This window comes from Calonectris borealis, chromosome 10 (assembly GCF_964195595.1).
Source record: "Calonectris borealis chromosome 10, bCalBor7.hap1.2, whole genome shotgun sequence".
In the NCBI taxonomy this organism is placed as follows: domain Eukaryota; kingdom Metazoa; phylum Chordata; class Aves; order Procellariiformes; family Procellariidae; genus Calonectris; species Calonectris borealis.
Genome location: NC_134321.1, coordinates 9,834,181 through 9,846,438, shown reverse-complemented (window position 1 = coordinate 9,846,438; position 12,258 = coordinate 9,834,181). Strand labels below are relative to the sequence as shown.

At 37.1% G+C, this 12,258-nt stretch overlaps 1 protein-coding gene across 2 annotated transcripts in view; it reads right to left on the bottom strand.

Annotated features, from left to right (window-relative positions):
- Positions 1-12,258, bottom strand: part of FHIT (fragile histidine triad diadenosine triphosphatase) — a 628,091-nt gene that overhangs the window by 424,338 nt on the left and 191,495 nt on the right. The gene's annotated exons all lie outside the window — the stretch shown is intronic.

Here is a 12,258-nt window from a genome sequence, read left to right as displayed (position 1 = left end):
CTCTGCAAAATAGAGTGTATTAAAAAGTTCGGTTTCATTTTGTCTTTCATTTGCACTACCTGGAGCTAAAGTAATTGGGGGGAGGGGAGGGCATGTAATTTCATTTTGCAAATATGATAGGTGGACCTTCTGCCAAAAATTTCAGTAGAACATTGAGACACAAGGCATTCGACTCTAACAAGAAAGTGTTAGACTGTTTTCAACATTGATGGTGGTTCTTGCACCCAAACATTCAACAGGTAGGTAGTGCTTGGCGGAGGTATCCTGCTATGTCCTCATGAATAGGCAAAATTAAATCACAAAACATTGGCCTTTTTTTTAGATGCAGTTCGAAGTAATTCAATTTTGCTATACATTGAATGCAATTCACAGAAGACATGTTAAGTGTTCAGACTTAAAGAAACACAATCAATAATATGTAAGTTAAGCAGAATTATAACAAATTCTAATTTAGCTATTAATAGACAGTTAGCTATAGGGTAACTTGATGTTCCCTTTAAAGGTCCTGGCAGGAATATCAAACTGCAGGTCAATAAAGCTGCTTTATTTGTAATTCTCCATTACCATTTCAGCAAGCCAGTAGATCGGCTTCACTGTATTCTCAAGCTACCTTCTGGGAAAAAGGTTCTCCTCAGCCCAAAGAATGAGTGCTCCGCTCTGTGTATGCAAACCACTTGAATTTAGTGGTTATAGAGAGGCCAGTTAATTATCTCAGGGCTGGAGTAATTTTGTTTGCAGTCCACAAACAAAAGGATGGTGTTTGACTCGCATTAGGAAATGCTGCTTCTGAAGATAATAGTCTCAGGGCTCTGTGCACAAAAGCTTGTCTGTCTGTCTTATTTGGGGGGCTGGAGTTCAACTGTATCATTTGGTCTGATAAAAATAATTTCTCTCCCTTCAAATCCTGTCTTGCTTGAGAGGTGCTCACTGTTGAAGGAGAACGTACTTCACCATAAGGATTTACCTATTCTGTTTGCGTTGTTATAGTTGCATTAATATAATAGTGTTGATGAAAATCCCATTCTAAATGCTTTGTGCCAGTATGTTAAATAGAAAGAAAAAATGAAAGTAATGAAATCAAAAGTATTTTTTGCTGATTTGCAAACGGATTAAACTACCAACTAAATTACTCATTTACCTGCATTCAGCAGATTAGTGATGAGAATTTCTCAGGTTGTAGCACAACCTAGAAGAGATATTAAAAAAGCTGTCTTAAGGCCACATCTGGGAGAGGCAGTAGCTTCTAGGTTGGAGCCTGGTACGTCTTACCAAATGCCATGGATGGCTACATTGCTAACATATGCTGAAATCCAGTTTAAAAAGTCCAATTCCATTTTGGTCTAATCCCTTTTATTCACTTGTTCGTTATCATTGTTGTTTGGAACTTATAAATGACTTAAAACCACATCACGCATGAACCTCTCTACTGCTTTATGTGTTTCAGGGGCACTCAGTGTACAGTTTTGAAGATGTGTTACTAATGTGTGTCCTCTAAAAGTGGAATTGCTTGTCCTTACAAGCTCCAGGGACATGCAGAAGAATTTTTGAAACCTAGTCTGTGAGTCCTACCATTGTGGTACCTATTATGCATACTTACACCATGCCCATAAAGTAAAGAACAATTTGAAAAGCCCATTCTTGTCATCATGAAAAAATGTAAAACATCTAAATTTTAGATCAATTGGCTAATGATTGCTATGGAGGATCAAATTTCATAGAGGCTGCCTACTGTCTTCCTAATGTGATTTTTATTTTTATGATATAATTGTTGAGACCCTGTTTTATATGAAAGCAGCTTATTTTTTGAAGGTTGAAAATACTTAATTAAACTTACATTCATATTTAAAATTATTTCACTGTGTCTTAGGTTAGTTACAGCCTCCCATTTTGTCGTGTTTATCCTCATTAACAATTTGCAAAGCATATTAGCGTTTTTACATCAACTTACAGCTATAGTTTTATAGTAACTGACTTAAGTGAATTTACTTTGACGTTCCTGTCATTGGGGTGGCAGAGGTCATCTGGAAAAAAGAGTTTACCCATTCATATTTTAGCATAGCAAGAAACCTGGCTAAATGTTTAGGGAGAAAAGCCTCATCCTAAGAAGCCGGAAGAAGTCAAGTTTAAAAGACAGAGGAGAAAAGCTGTGTAGAAGGAAGTAAAATTCAGAGGTAGCAAAGTTTTGTATGAAAAGTGGCAGGGAAACTGAGGTGGGATTCATAAAGGGTAAAATGAGTTTTTCCTTTGAGGTTTAACACAATAATTGGTATTCTTGTTTAAAAAACTGTGAAGACCTGTTTGTAAGTAATGAATACTTTTAGTCCAGCAGTTATTTTCTAGTCTAGTAGAGAGCAAATTTTTAATTGGTGTGGTTATTGAACAAACCTGTAATTTTATCCTTTTTATCATATAGTAAACCCAAACAAATTCAACAGCCATAAATGGACAATAGATAACAAATACAAAGGAGGCGTTTGCTGCTGTTGCAATTTTGCCACTACAGAAAATTTAGTATCAATAGCAGATATCCATGTGCTTTGCATTCAGGTACCAATTACCATGAACTTTATAAAAGAAAGGGATAAAAAGAATTTTTTTTTCTCAACACATAACTGGATTTAAATTCAGCTTTTTTTACTCTTTTGTTTTAAGTAGTTTCTGACTAATGAAGGAGATGACAGTTACAAGCCGTTCCCGTTACGATTTGTGCGTGTCTAGGACCTTTTGTCCTCCACATAGCCATCAGAATGCGATAGGTAGCACACACACAGTTAACTGAGTCTGGGTAAGGTATTGCATGGCTTGCTCTTACGGCAGAATATAATTAAAAGAGATGATTGGAATACATGGTTATTCATAATAGATGTCACACAATTACCATAAGTAATGCAATACATGCAAAATCTCCATTTGTAATGAAAATAGATTTGCTGGAAAGTCAATTGGAAATTTCATTTATTGCTTATTGTTTCTAGCATAGTGGAATATTTTGTGCTATTCAGTGTAATACAACTATGTGTTTTCTTCAAGTACGTATTTTTGAGAAGCATCTGACATGATGCAACTCCTAAGAGGAGATCTAGCAATACAATGTTAAACTGTCATCTCTTCTGTTTTCTGAAGCTAGTTTGCTGTGAAGAGCCTAATATATAGTATTTTTCTGTTGAAACATACATTAATATTCCTTGGTGTACCATAATTATAAGCCAAAGAAGACATTTCATAATTTACAAGGAATCATCTTGTACTCCTTATATTTAAAGGACCTCTGTCGTGGTTTAACCCCGGCCGGCAACTGAGCACCACACAGCCACTCGCTCACTCCCCCAGTGGGATGGGGGAGCGAATTGGAAGGGTGAAAGTGAGGAAAACTTATGGGTTGAAATAAAGACAGCTTAATGGGTAAAGCAAGAGCTGCGCACGCAAGCAAAGCAAAACAAACCAAGGAATTCATTCACCACTTCCCATGGGCAGGCAGGGGTTCAGCCATCTCCAGGAAAGCAGGGCTCCATCACGCGTAGCGGTTACTTGGGAAGACAAATGCCATCACTCCAAACATCCCCCCCTTCCTTCTTCTTCCCCCAGCTTTATGTGCTGAGCATGACGTCATATGGTATGGAATATCCCTTTGGCCAGTTGGGGTCAGCTGTCCCAGCTGTGTCCCCTCCCAGCTTCTTATGCACCCCCAGCCTCCTCGCTGGTGGGGTGGGGTGAGGAGCAGAAAAGGCCTTGACCCTGTGTAAGCACTGCTCAGCAGTAATGAAAACATCCCTGTGTTATCAACTCTGTTTTCAGCACAAATCCAAAACATTGCCCCATACTAGCTACTGTGAAGAAAATTAACTCTATCCCAGCCAAAACCAATACAACCTCCAGCAGTGAAGAAGGGAAAAACGGACATGCCATGTACATGAAAAATAAGCAGGAATGCTCTCTAAACATACAGAAATGAAGCAATAGTGCAGTGTGGTATGTCATCCTAGTACCTTCTCCAGGGCATAAAGAGCGATAAATAATGCCATAGCTTAATCTCTTCAGACTACCTGAGGTAGATGTCAATCCTTTGAGGGTAAATCCAATTTACTGTATTCTCCCAGTAAGTGCAGACGCAGAGTAGAGTCCAGTCAGCGATACGGATTTCTTCAGAGGCAACTTAAGGAAAACTGTTCACAAAAGGAATATTTTGAACACAATTGCTTTACTCTGAAGCAGTACTAGACTTCTGAATACCTGTGCAAAATAACTGAGTTTTGAGATGCAAGGCCCCAACTCTGTTGGGCTTCACCCCTTCTGGCATCTGTTGTTTTTTAGGTAGGACAAAGTCCTTTCCTCCTCCTTCTCCTCCTCTCCACCCCGCAGCACAGTTAACTCACGCCCAGTGGTGCGCTTTCCTCCACTGCCTGCTCAGGAAGGTAGCACGTACAGTCTCTCCCACTTTGTTGTGTGCCCAAAGCTGCTCAGCTGTGCTCCTTCGTTTGTTTAGGAAATGCTTTCTTCTGTGGGTTTCAACTGGCAGGTGAGACTATCAAAGGCAGTGATTCCAAATGCCCTATAATTGCTTTGCAGAGCTTCAGCTGAGGGTCAAGCACCTTCTCTGAGCAAGGTAATTGGGTAAATTATGTTTTAATAAGTTGTCTTATGTAAAGTTAGATATGAACATAGCACACAATGGAGGCTTTGTTGTAAAATGAGGCTACAGTAGAAAATGGAGTGCATAATTCATTGATACAGATGTATTTCACTTTCTGAGGTTTCTAAGGTTGCACAAGTGTGTATAGTCTGCTATTCGTTTGCTACTGTATTTTACTTTTTGCTGTTCCTTGTAACCTGCTGAATTCTAATGTTTCTTCTCAAAACATATGAACATCAACACCTCTCAGACTGAGCTCTCTTGAGCAGATGTTCGTGTTGTACAACAAAAGTTAAAAATTCCCCTACTGATGCTCTTCACTTTAACATTATAGTGCATTCAGATGAGAGACCTCTCTTCAGAAACTGCCTAAGAGCAGCTAGTTTTAGTTCAGGATTTGTCGTCTTTATCTGTTAATAATTGGAAGTGCATTGAGATTACCTCATTGCTGTTTGTTTCATAAAATTGGAAATTGTGTGCGACGAGTTTGAGTTTAAATAGGTGAATTTGGAAATACTGCTTTTTATGCAGTCTGGTCTGATGGACTTCAAGTAGCCAAATACAAGGTTTTGCTCTGATGTGAATGTAAAATGTAACTATTTATGAATGTATTTTACAAATGTGTCATTGTACGGTTCTGTATTTCTTTTTCTGTCACTCCCAGGTAGAATTTGCCTGGTTGCATGGAAAAAATATATGACACAGATTATATATTTATATTATGCCATAGAAATTAACGTTGCCAGAATTAGCCACTGCAGTTTAGTCACTATAAGCCCACATTTCAGGAACACTTTGTTAGGCTCAGTTTTGTTAATGATGGTTCAGTTGGAATAGAACCTAGCTCATTTGGTACATAGTTCACTTTACTACATTCATACTCCAGGGATACAGTTGAGAAAAAAATATTGTAAGGACATAGTTCAGTAAATAAATTGCATTCCTGGCCGAGAAGAAACCCAGAATCCAATGGTGAAAACATTACGTTTCTGTTTATACTGTTGAATTCAAAATCATGTGTGATTTGGGGGAGAAGAGGGAGAAGGAAGGAGAAAGGGGAGAGGAAGATAGGTTTGTATTTGTCTCCTTACTTTTGATGTTTTGGGTGCATCTGGGTAGCATTTATACAGCTTCTTTTACGGCACATTTCTTTTTTTTTTTTTTTTCTTTTAGGGACAGAATAAGTTCATGCAGTGAACTTATTCCAGAAGCTTTAAGAGCTCAAAATGTAGTGAGGCTTGTGATAACATTACAAGAACATAAAAGAAGTTACCAGAATGTATGATCTTGCCAGAGAAAGGTGAAAAATATCTTGATCATACCTGCCTGTATAGGAACACAATTTCCAGGAATAAAAGTCTTAGACTAACAAAGGCATTAATAAGAGCCATAGCTGTAAATTTGAAGCTGGAGATACATGAACTATAAGCAGTGAGATATATATACACACACATATATATATATTTATATTGAGAGTAACTTAGTGACTGAAACACATTGCTGGAGTTGAGGAGCATTTGTTATTATTTGGTACTTTGAAATCAAGATTGGACTTCTCTTTAAGGTTAATAGGAAGCTATTATCTTCATGGAGGAATGATAATGATGGAATCTGTGGGTTGACATGGAGGAAATCAGAAAGTTGATCTCTTTCTGTCTTACTGGCTGAATGATGTGGACTGTTGGTGGAACAACAGTGAGCTGTGACATTTTTTGCCATTCTCAAGTCTTCAGCATGAAATCTCATCTTTAGAAGAAAGATTGATATAAGAAGGAAGGAAGAGATGCGCATTAGGAAGTGAAGTCAAGATAATTGGATAACCTTTCAAAAAAGAGGTGGGTCTTATTTTTCAAGTGGTATCACTTAACTTTGCTGCCAAGGGTGCAGTCCCACTCCTTACCCTCGGCGCAACATAGTTTAATTTAGCTAAAAATTATTAAGCGTAGGAACTGTTTTTCTTACTCTCATTTGTGCAAGTAAACATTATGGCACTAATAAGTCCCAGTTGAGGGATCAGGACTGCTCATATAAGGAAGAGTCAGGGATCAGCTTTATTTGGGATCTGAGGAAAAAAAAAAAAAACTTGGGATTTTCCACTGATCCTCAACAGCTTCAGTATGGTATCTCAAAAAGAATTTATCTAATACTGACAATACAGAAAGTAAGTCTGAATCTCTTCTGCATTCCTGCTGAAGAAATATACTCTATATTTCCCCCACATTTTCACTCAACATGCATCATTTATATCTGTTCTTCCCATTCAGGAGGTCTTTTCTACACCACCAAAGGTACTTCATCCTCTTCCTAGTACTCTCTTCTTCTAGAGTTATTAGACATTTTGAGAAATGCATATAAGTAATTCATTCCTTATTGTACCAAACAACATTATCTGTCTCCATGTGATTCCCTTGCTATCTCTAGGATCATATTTAGGTTTCAAAGTCTTTACCAAAACCCCTTATTTTTAGCTCTTTGCTAAAGAGCTAAAAGGAGTGTGACTGCTCCTTAGCATTATGCTAAAGCAAACTAATAATAACAGTAATGCATACAAAGCTTCTGTAAGAAGCACTAAATAGTACTTTCCCACAGGGTTTGATATGTATAATGCGTAGCGGTAACAGTGCAGTGTACGTTACTGCAACGTGTAAATGCAAATTTATATATTTTGCAATGTAACTGAATTTTATTTTCTAAATCTTAGTTTTATGGCAAATATTAACACTTGTTTAGGCTAAAAACCATAAAATTCATAATTATGTAGCATAAATACAGATCTGATAAACGTGCAATGTACATACTAACTAAATCACAATATACTTTATGAAGTATTAAAATTTAAACATACATGCTAAACACCATGGTTTTCAACCAAAGCTTGTGAGAGAATACTACTGTTCTTTCCAGAGCCAGTGTGCTATCTTCAATTGAAATTCTGTCAGGAATTCTGTAACTAAATTAAAAATTACTTTAAAAATATATTAACAAATAATACTACTCAAAAGGATTATTTCTTTCTAACTGCAAATCTTTTAAGAAAACCAGCAATGATTTGTGACAATACCAAATATGTCACACTCAAGTAATATGGCGATTCTGACAGCATATGACACGGAAGCTCACAAACAGACAAATCATACAGCAAAGCAGATGCTCTTCTTACATTGCACGACCCTGGATCCCATCCCACCCATGCAACAGACCCAGAACAATTACACTGCATTTTAGGGTGTTATCAAGTCTTTGAAGGAGCATCTGGTTCAACTAATGTTTTCTCTACTCATTAATGAAAGGAACAAGCTGCAGTAACTCACAGTACAGCATGCTGTCTCAGCAACAAATAATGACCATTAACTTCATATAGCGATGAAGTTGCCAGAAAATATCACATGCTTTGGGTTTTTATATATGGTCTATTCCCCGCAATCAGAATACTTTCTAGATCCCTATGAAAATAGCAATACCAAATAGTCCAGCAAAATTCAGCATATAACAGTTAAAGTGTCTTTTTTTTTTTTAAAAAATGGAAAAACCTTTTCATAATCAAACCCAGATGAAAAGTTACTGTAAAGTGTTTATTCTAATTCATTACACACACACACATATATGTGCACTCACTGAAGGAGCCACACTGTCCACCACAAATTTCTATAAAATTGCTTGGTCCTGATAACCCTCAGCTCATTGTTCGCAGCCGGAAAGCCTGTTCTTTTTAATAACCAATTCAATAAGCTGTTGAAAAATGCTTTGTATAATATAGTATTGCCATAGATCTGATGTTTGTCTCTGTCATTACATATTGCATTCAATCAATTTACAAATGTTGCTGTTCCTTTTGTGCTAGTTCTTCTTATGGCATCCTGAACACAAATCCAAAGATCAATACCTTGTCTACTGAAAAAAAATTGGACATAACAAATGAATAATTTTATTTATAATAAAAGTCCTAGTCCCCAAATAGATTCTACTAATGTTCAAATTCATTTTTCATGTTTAACACAAGATGAAAGCAAGTACCCTGCATAATGCAATGAGAAAAGCAGTGATAAAAAAACCAGTTGATATTTATTGAAGATGTGAGCAAAACCATGTAAAGCTATGGTGTATGGCTAGGAAAACATCAATAAAATGGTAGGTCTTTCACAAAGTATTTGTTACCATATTAAAGAGCAAAAAGTTCCTGTCAAAGAGCAGATGGATTTTCTTTAAAAAGACACCACAGTTCTGCTCTGAACTGTGGAAGAAGCAAGGCTCTAAATGAAATAATTTAAGTAAGAAAACAAGTAGAAGCTTAGCTCATGCTGGTTGCATGAGCCGATTCAGTTCGTCTTGTGCCTTCTGAGTGACAGAAACAATGCATTTGCCGACTACAGACACATCCCTGCGCTATTCCAGCTATTGAATAGCTACCTCCTCTAAAACAGCTATGTAGCTGTTCAAGGGAGCCGCAAATGACTTCTTTCACAACCACTCTTTGCAGAGCAGGAAGCTAACAGAACTTAGGGGAAAGGGAAACAGGGACTCTGCTTTTCATAGGAACATGGTATTGGTACCTGTAAAAGCGTATAAATCCCAGCAAGTTTACACAATAACTGGCTCACCGCCTCCCCACTCCCAAGCTAACTGCCAAGATGTGCACGGCATACAGTATTCCCACCTAGACTCTTGGCTTCATAACAATTCACAGGCATTAGCAAAACAAAATCATGCCATTTCTGTAAAAAACAGAAAACCAACATAAAAACACACCCCAAAAAACAGTATCTCATTCATCAAGACTGTTCCCAATACCATGTGCCTGGCTGCTCTGAAATAAGACAGACAGGTAGAAGGGGCAGGGAACCCCCATCTTCCCTTTTGAACTATGTGCAAGAACCGAGCAGGTATGTACTCCTCATTTTGTCATGGGAGTTGAGCGACTTGATCTTTTCAGACAGACTGTGGTCAGACACCTCTGAGCCTTAACTATTTTCCTATTAGGTGACAGCAAAGGGACTGGCTGTCGTGAGGGGAACACGCACTAATCCTGCATAGCTCGCTCTCTCCATTTGGATGTGCCAAAAGAGGTGAATGAGTTTGCTAATACTGTTAAACGTGCATATTTTAGCTCACACAGTAGAGATTCCAGCTGAATGCCAGATATCCCTTACTCAATAGTAAGATCCCAGTTACCTCCTATTCAAGAATCTGCAATAATCACGTCTTCACTCAAAGGGATCCTATCACAAACAGGTTCCTGAATCCATGAACTAGCGTGCACCCATTAGACAGGAGTCTAATGCTGGGGCAATTGAGGCAGCTTTCTGCAGGAACAGAGGAACTCTTGCCTTACCATGAATACTATGTTCTTGCTATTCCTGTTCTTGGTTACTATTAGCACAGCTTGACTTTCAAGTGTCAAACTGAATTCACAGGATTGGCAGCTGGAAATAAACAAAACAAAACTTTCTAATCTGTTAACTGAACAAGCATGCTTCGGCATTGCTCAAATTATGAACGCTGCACTCCACGAGACCATTTTGACTGAATTTTTTCCAGAGTATAGCTTTATTTTGAAACTATTACAGCAAATTCACAACTCCAATCCTACGTTCTGTTTCAAGATGGAATTTCAACCTTACCAGTTAATTAAAGCCACCACCTGGAGTGAGCTGGCTTTCAAACGGATTTCCTTTGTCTCTCTAATTCACACACATTAATATTTTATTTTCTACTGAAAAAAAAAATGAAAAGGAATGTCACAAGTGTGCCAAAGACAAGGCAGATAAAATTATTGCAATAAAACAAAGAAAATACACTTGTTACTGCCAGGTCTTGAGATGAATGCTGCATTATACAGACATTTTAAAGGCTTACAACTGCAAATTGCTCTATTTTACATACTGTATTCTAGCCTTTGCATCAAGATCTTTTCTAATTTTTTCTATTGTAATGAGAAAGGGAAAGGGTAGGGTTTTTATTACCTGAACGTTTATTCAATGGAGAAACAAAGACTACATTATATATTACAACACATGAGCTATTAAAACAATGTGACACTATAAAATATGCTGCAATACTCATTATGGGATAACAAAGCTAAACCTGAGCAAATAAATGTATCTGCCAAACAGTCAGCAATAACTATATAACTAGAGTTTATAATCTTTAATTATTTAAGACGGAAAGAAGCTTGTAATAATTAAGTTTTATAGGCTGCTTAAATTGTCATTACTAGGTGCTCAGAAAACTTTAAAACAAGTGTCTTTCATCTGAAATAAGTCTTCCTTATTTGTAACAACAGATGCAATTGTTCACTTAACTGATTAATTGAAAACATTAACTATTGTTTTTAAAACTTCCACACACAGTACAGGTAACATTTTATCTCTGATCTGGACAATGCATATACCAACATACTGCTCAGGTGTTTACAGGCTCTGCACCTCACAATGACTGATGTAATACTGTCTTTAGATAGCTTTGAAAATGTTTTTTTATGACAAATCTGTAAATCACATTGACTTATCAGATACTTCAGAAACTTGAAGCTGAGAAGAACTGTTCATTTAATTCATTAAAATATTGGTGAGATAGTAACACCACTGAAGTTTCTATAAAGTCTATGCACCTTTGCCATGCATTTATAACCAAATGACCTGACTTCTGGTACAAACAGACACCATTCAAAGCAGATGTAGCGAGAAGTTCTATATTGAAAAATTATAATCTACAGAAGTGACGGGAGGAGAGGAAGGTTCCATATTTCAGAAGAAATACATTTATGGGTTTAAAAAATATAATAAAAGTTACTAAATTTTAAATTATACATTAAATTATGAAAGAAACAACATAAATCTACAGAAGAACAAGAAAGCTTTCAATAAACACCAGACGACTTTCTTCTTTTCCCAAAACACATTTAGCCATTGCCTAACTGAGTTCCTACTAAAATTTTACCATGGACCTCTACGGAAATGAAGTGATCAGTCTTGACTATTTCTGAAAAGTTCCACCTCCAGCCACCGAAATCAGCACAAGTTACACAGCAGCAGAGTTTTGATTGGAAAACCATATGCCACACTATAAAATATACTAAATAGGTACATTTAGCTTCTTGCAGAATCAAGTTCCTGTACCGTTTCTAAACTGAGAATTTACCTTACAACATGGGGCTTCATTTCTTCCTCAGGAAATGTGTGCGCTATACAGATGGTTTATTTAATCCATTCCTACCTAAATTAATCAAAGCAATCTGTCCCAAAAAAATAAGAGTCTTCATACAGGATTCTGCTGCCGTTTGACAAATTGTGTACCTTTAGCTAGGAGTAGTTGAAAATCCTCCATAAAGAAGTTACCACATCTAAAAATAAGTGACATTATTAAAAGGGAAGCAGGATGTGTTATTTAGCATAATATGAAATTTAAACAGTACCACCTCAGATACACTTTAAAATGCTTTTAGTAGCACCTGGTTGTTTATACATCTTCTGTGGTGAAAAGGTCAATAGAAATTCACCTCTAAGGTCACAGTTGCTAAGCAACTGTTTTCGGCAGTTCTGCAACACCGATCAAGCGTATTACGTTCCACTGCCTGGTTTCAGAATAAACCGCGTAGCATCCTACCTGGCCTTTAAAGCGCACCAAGCTCC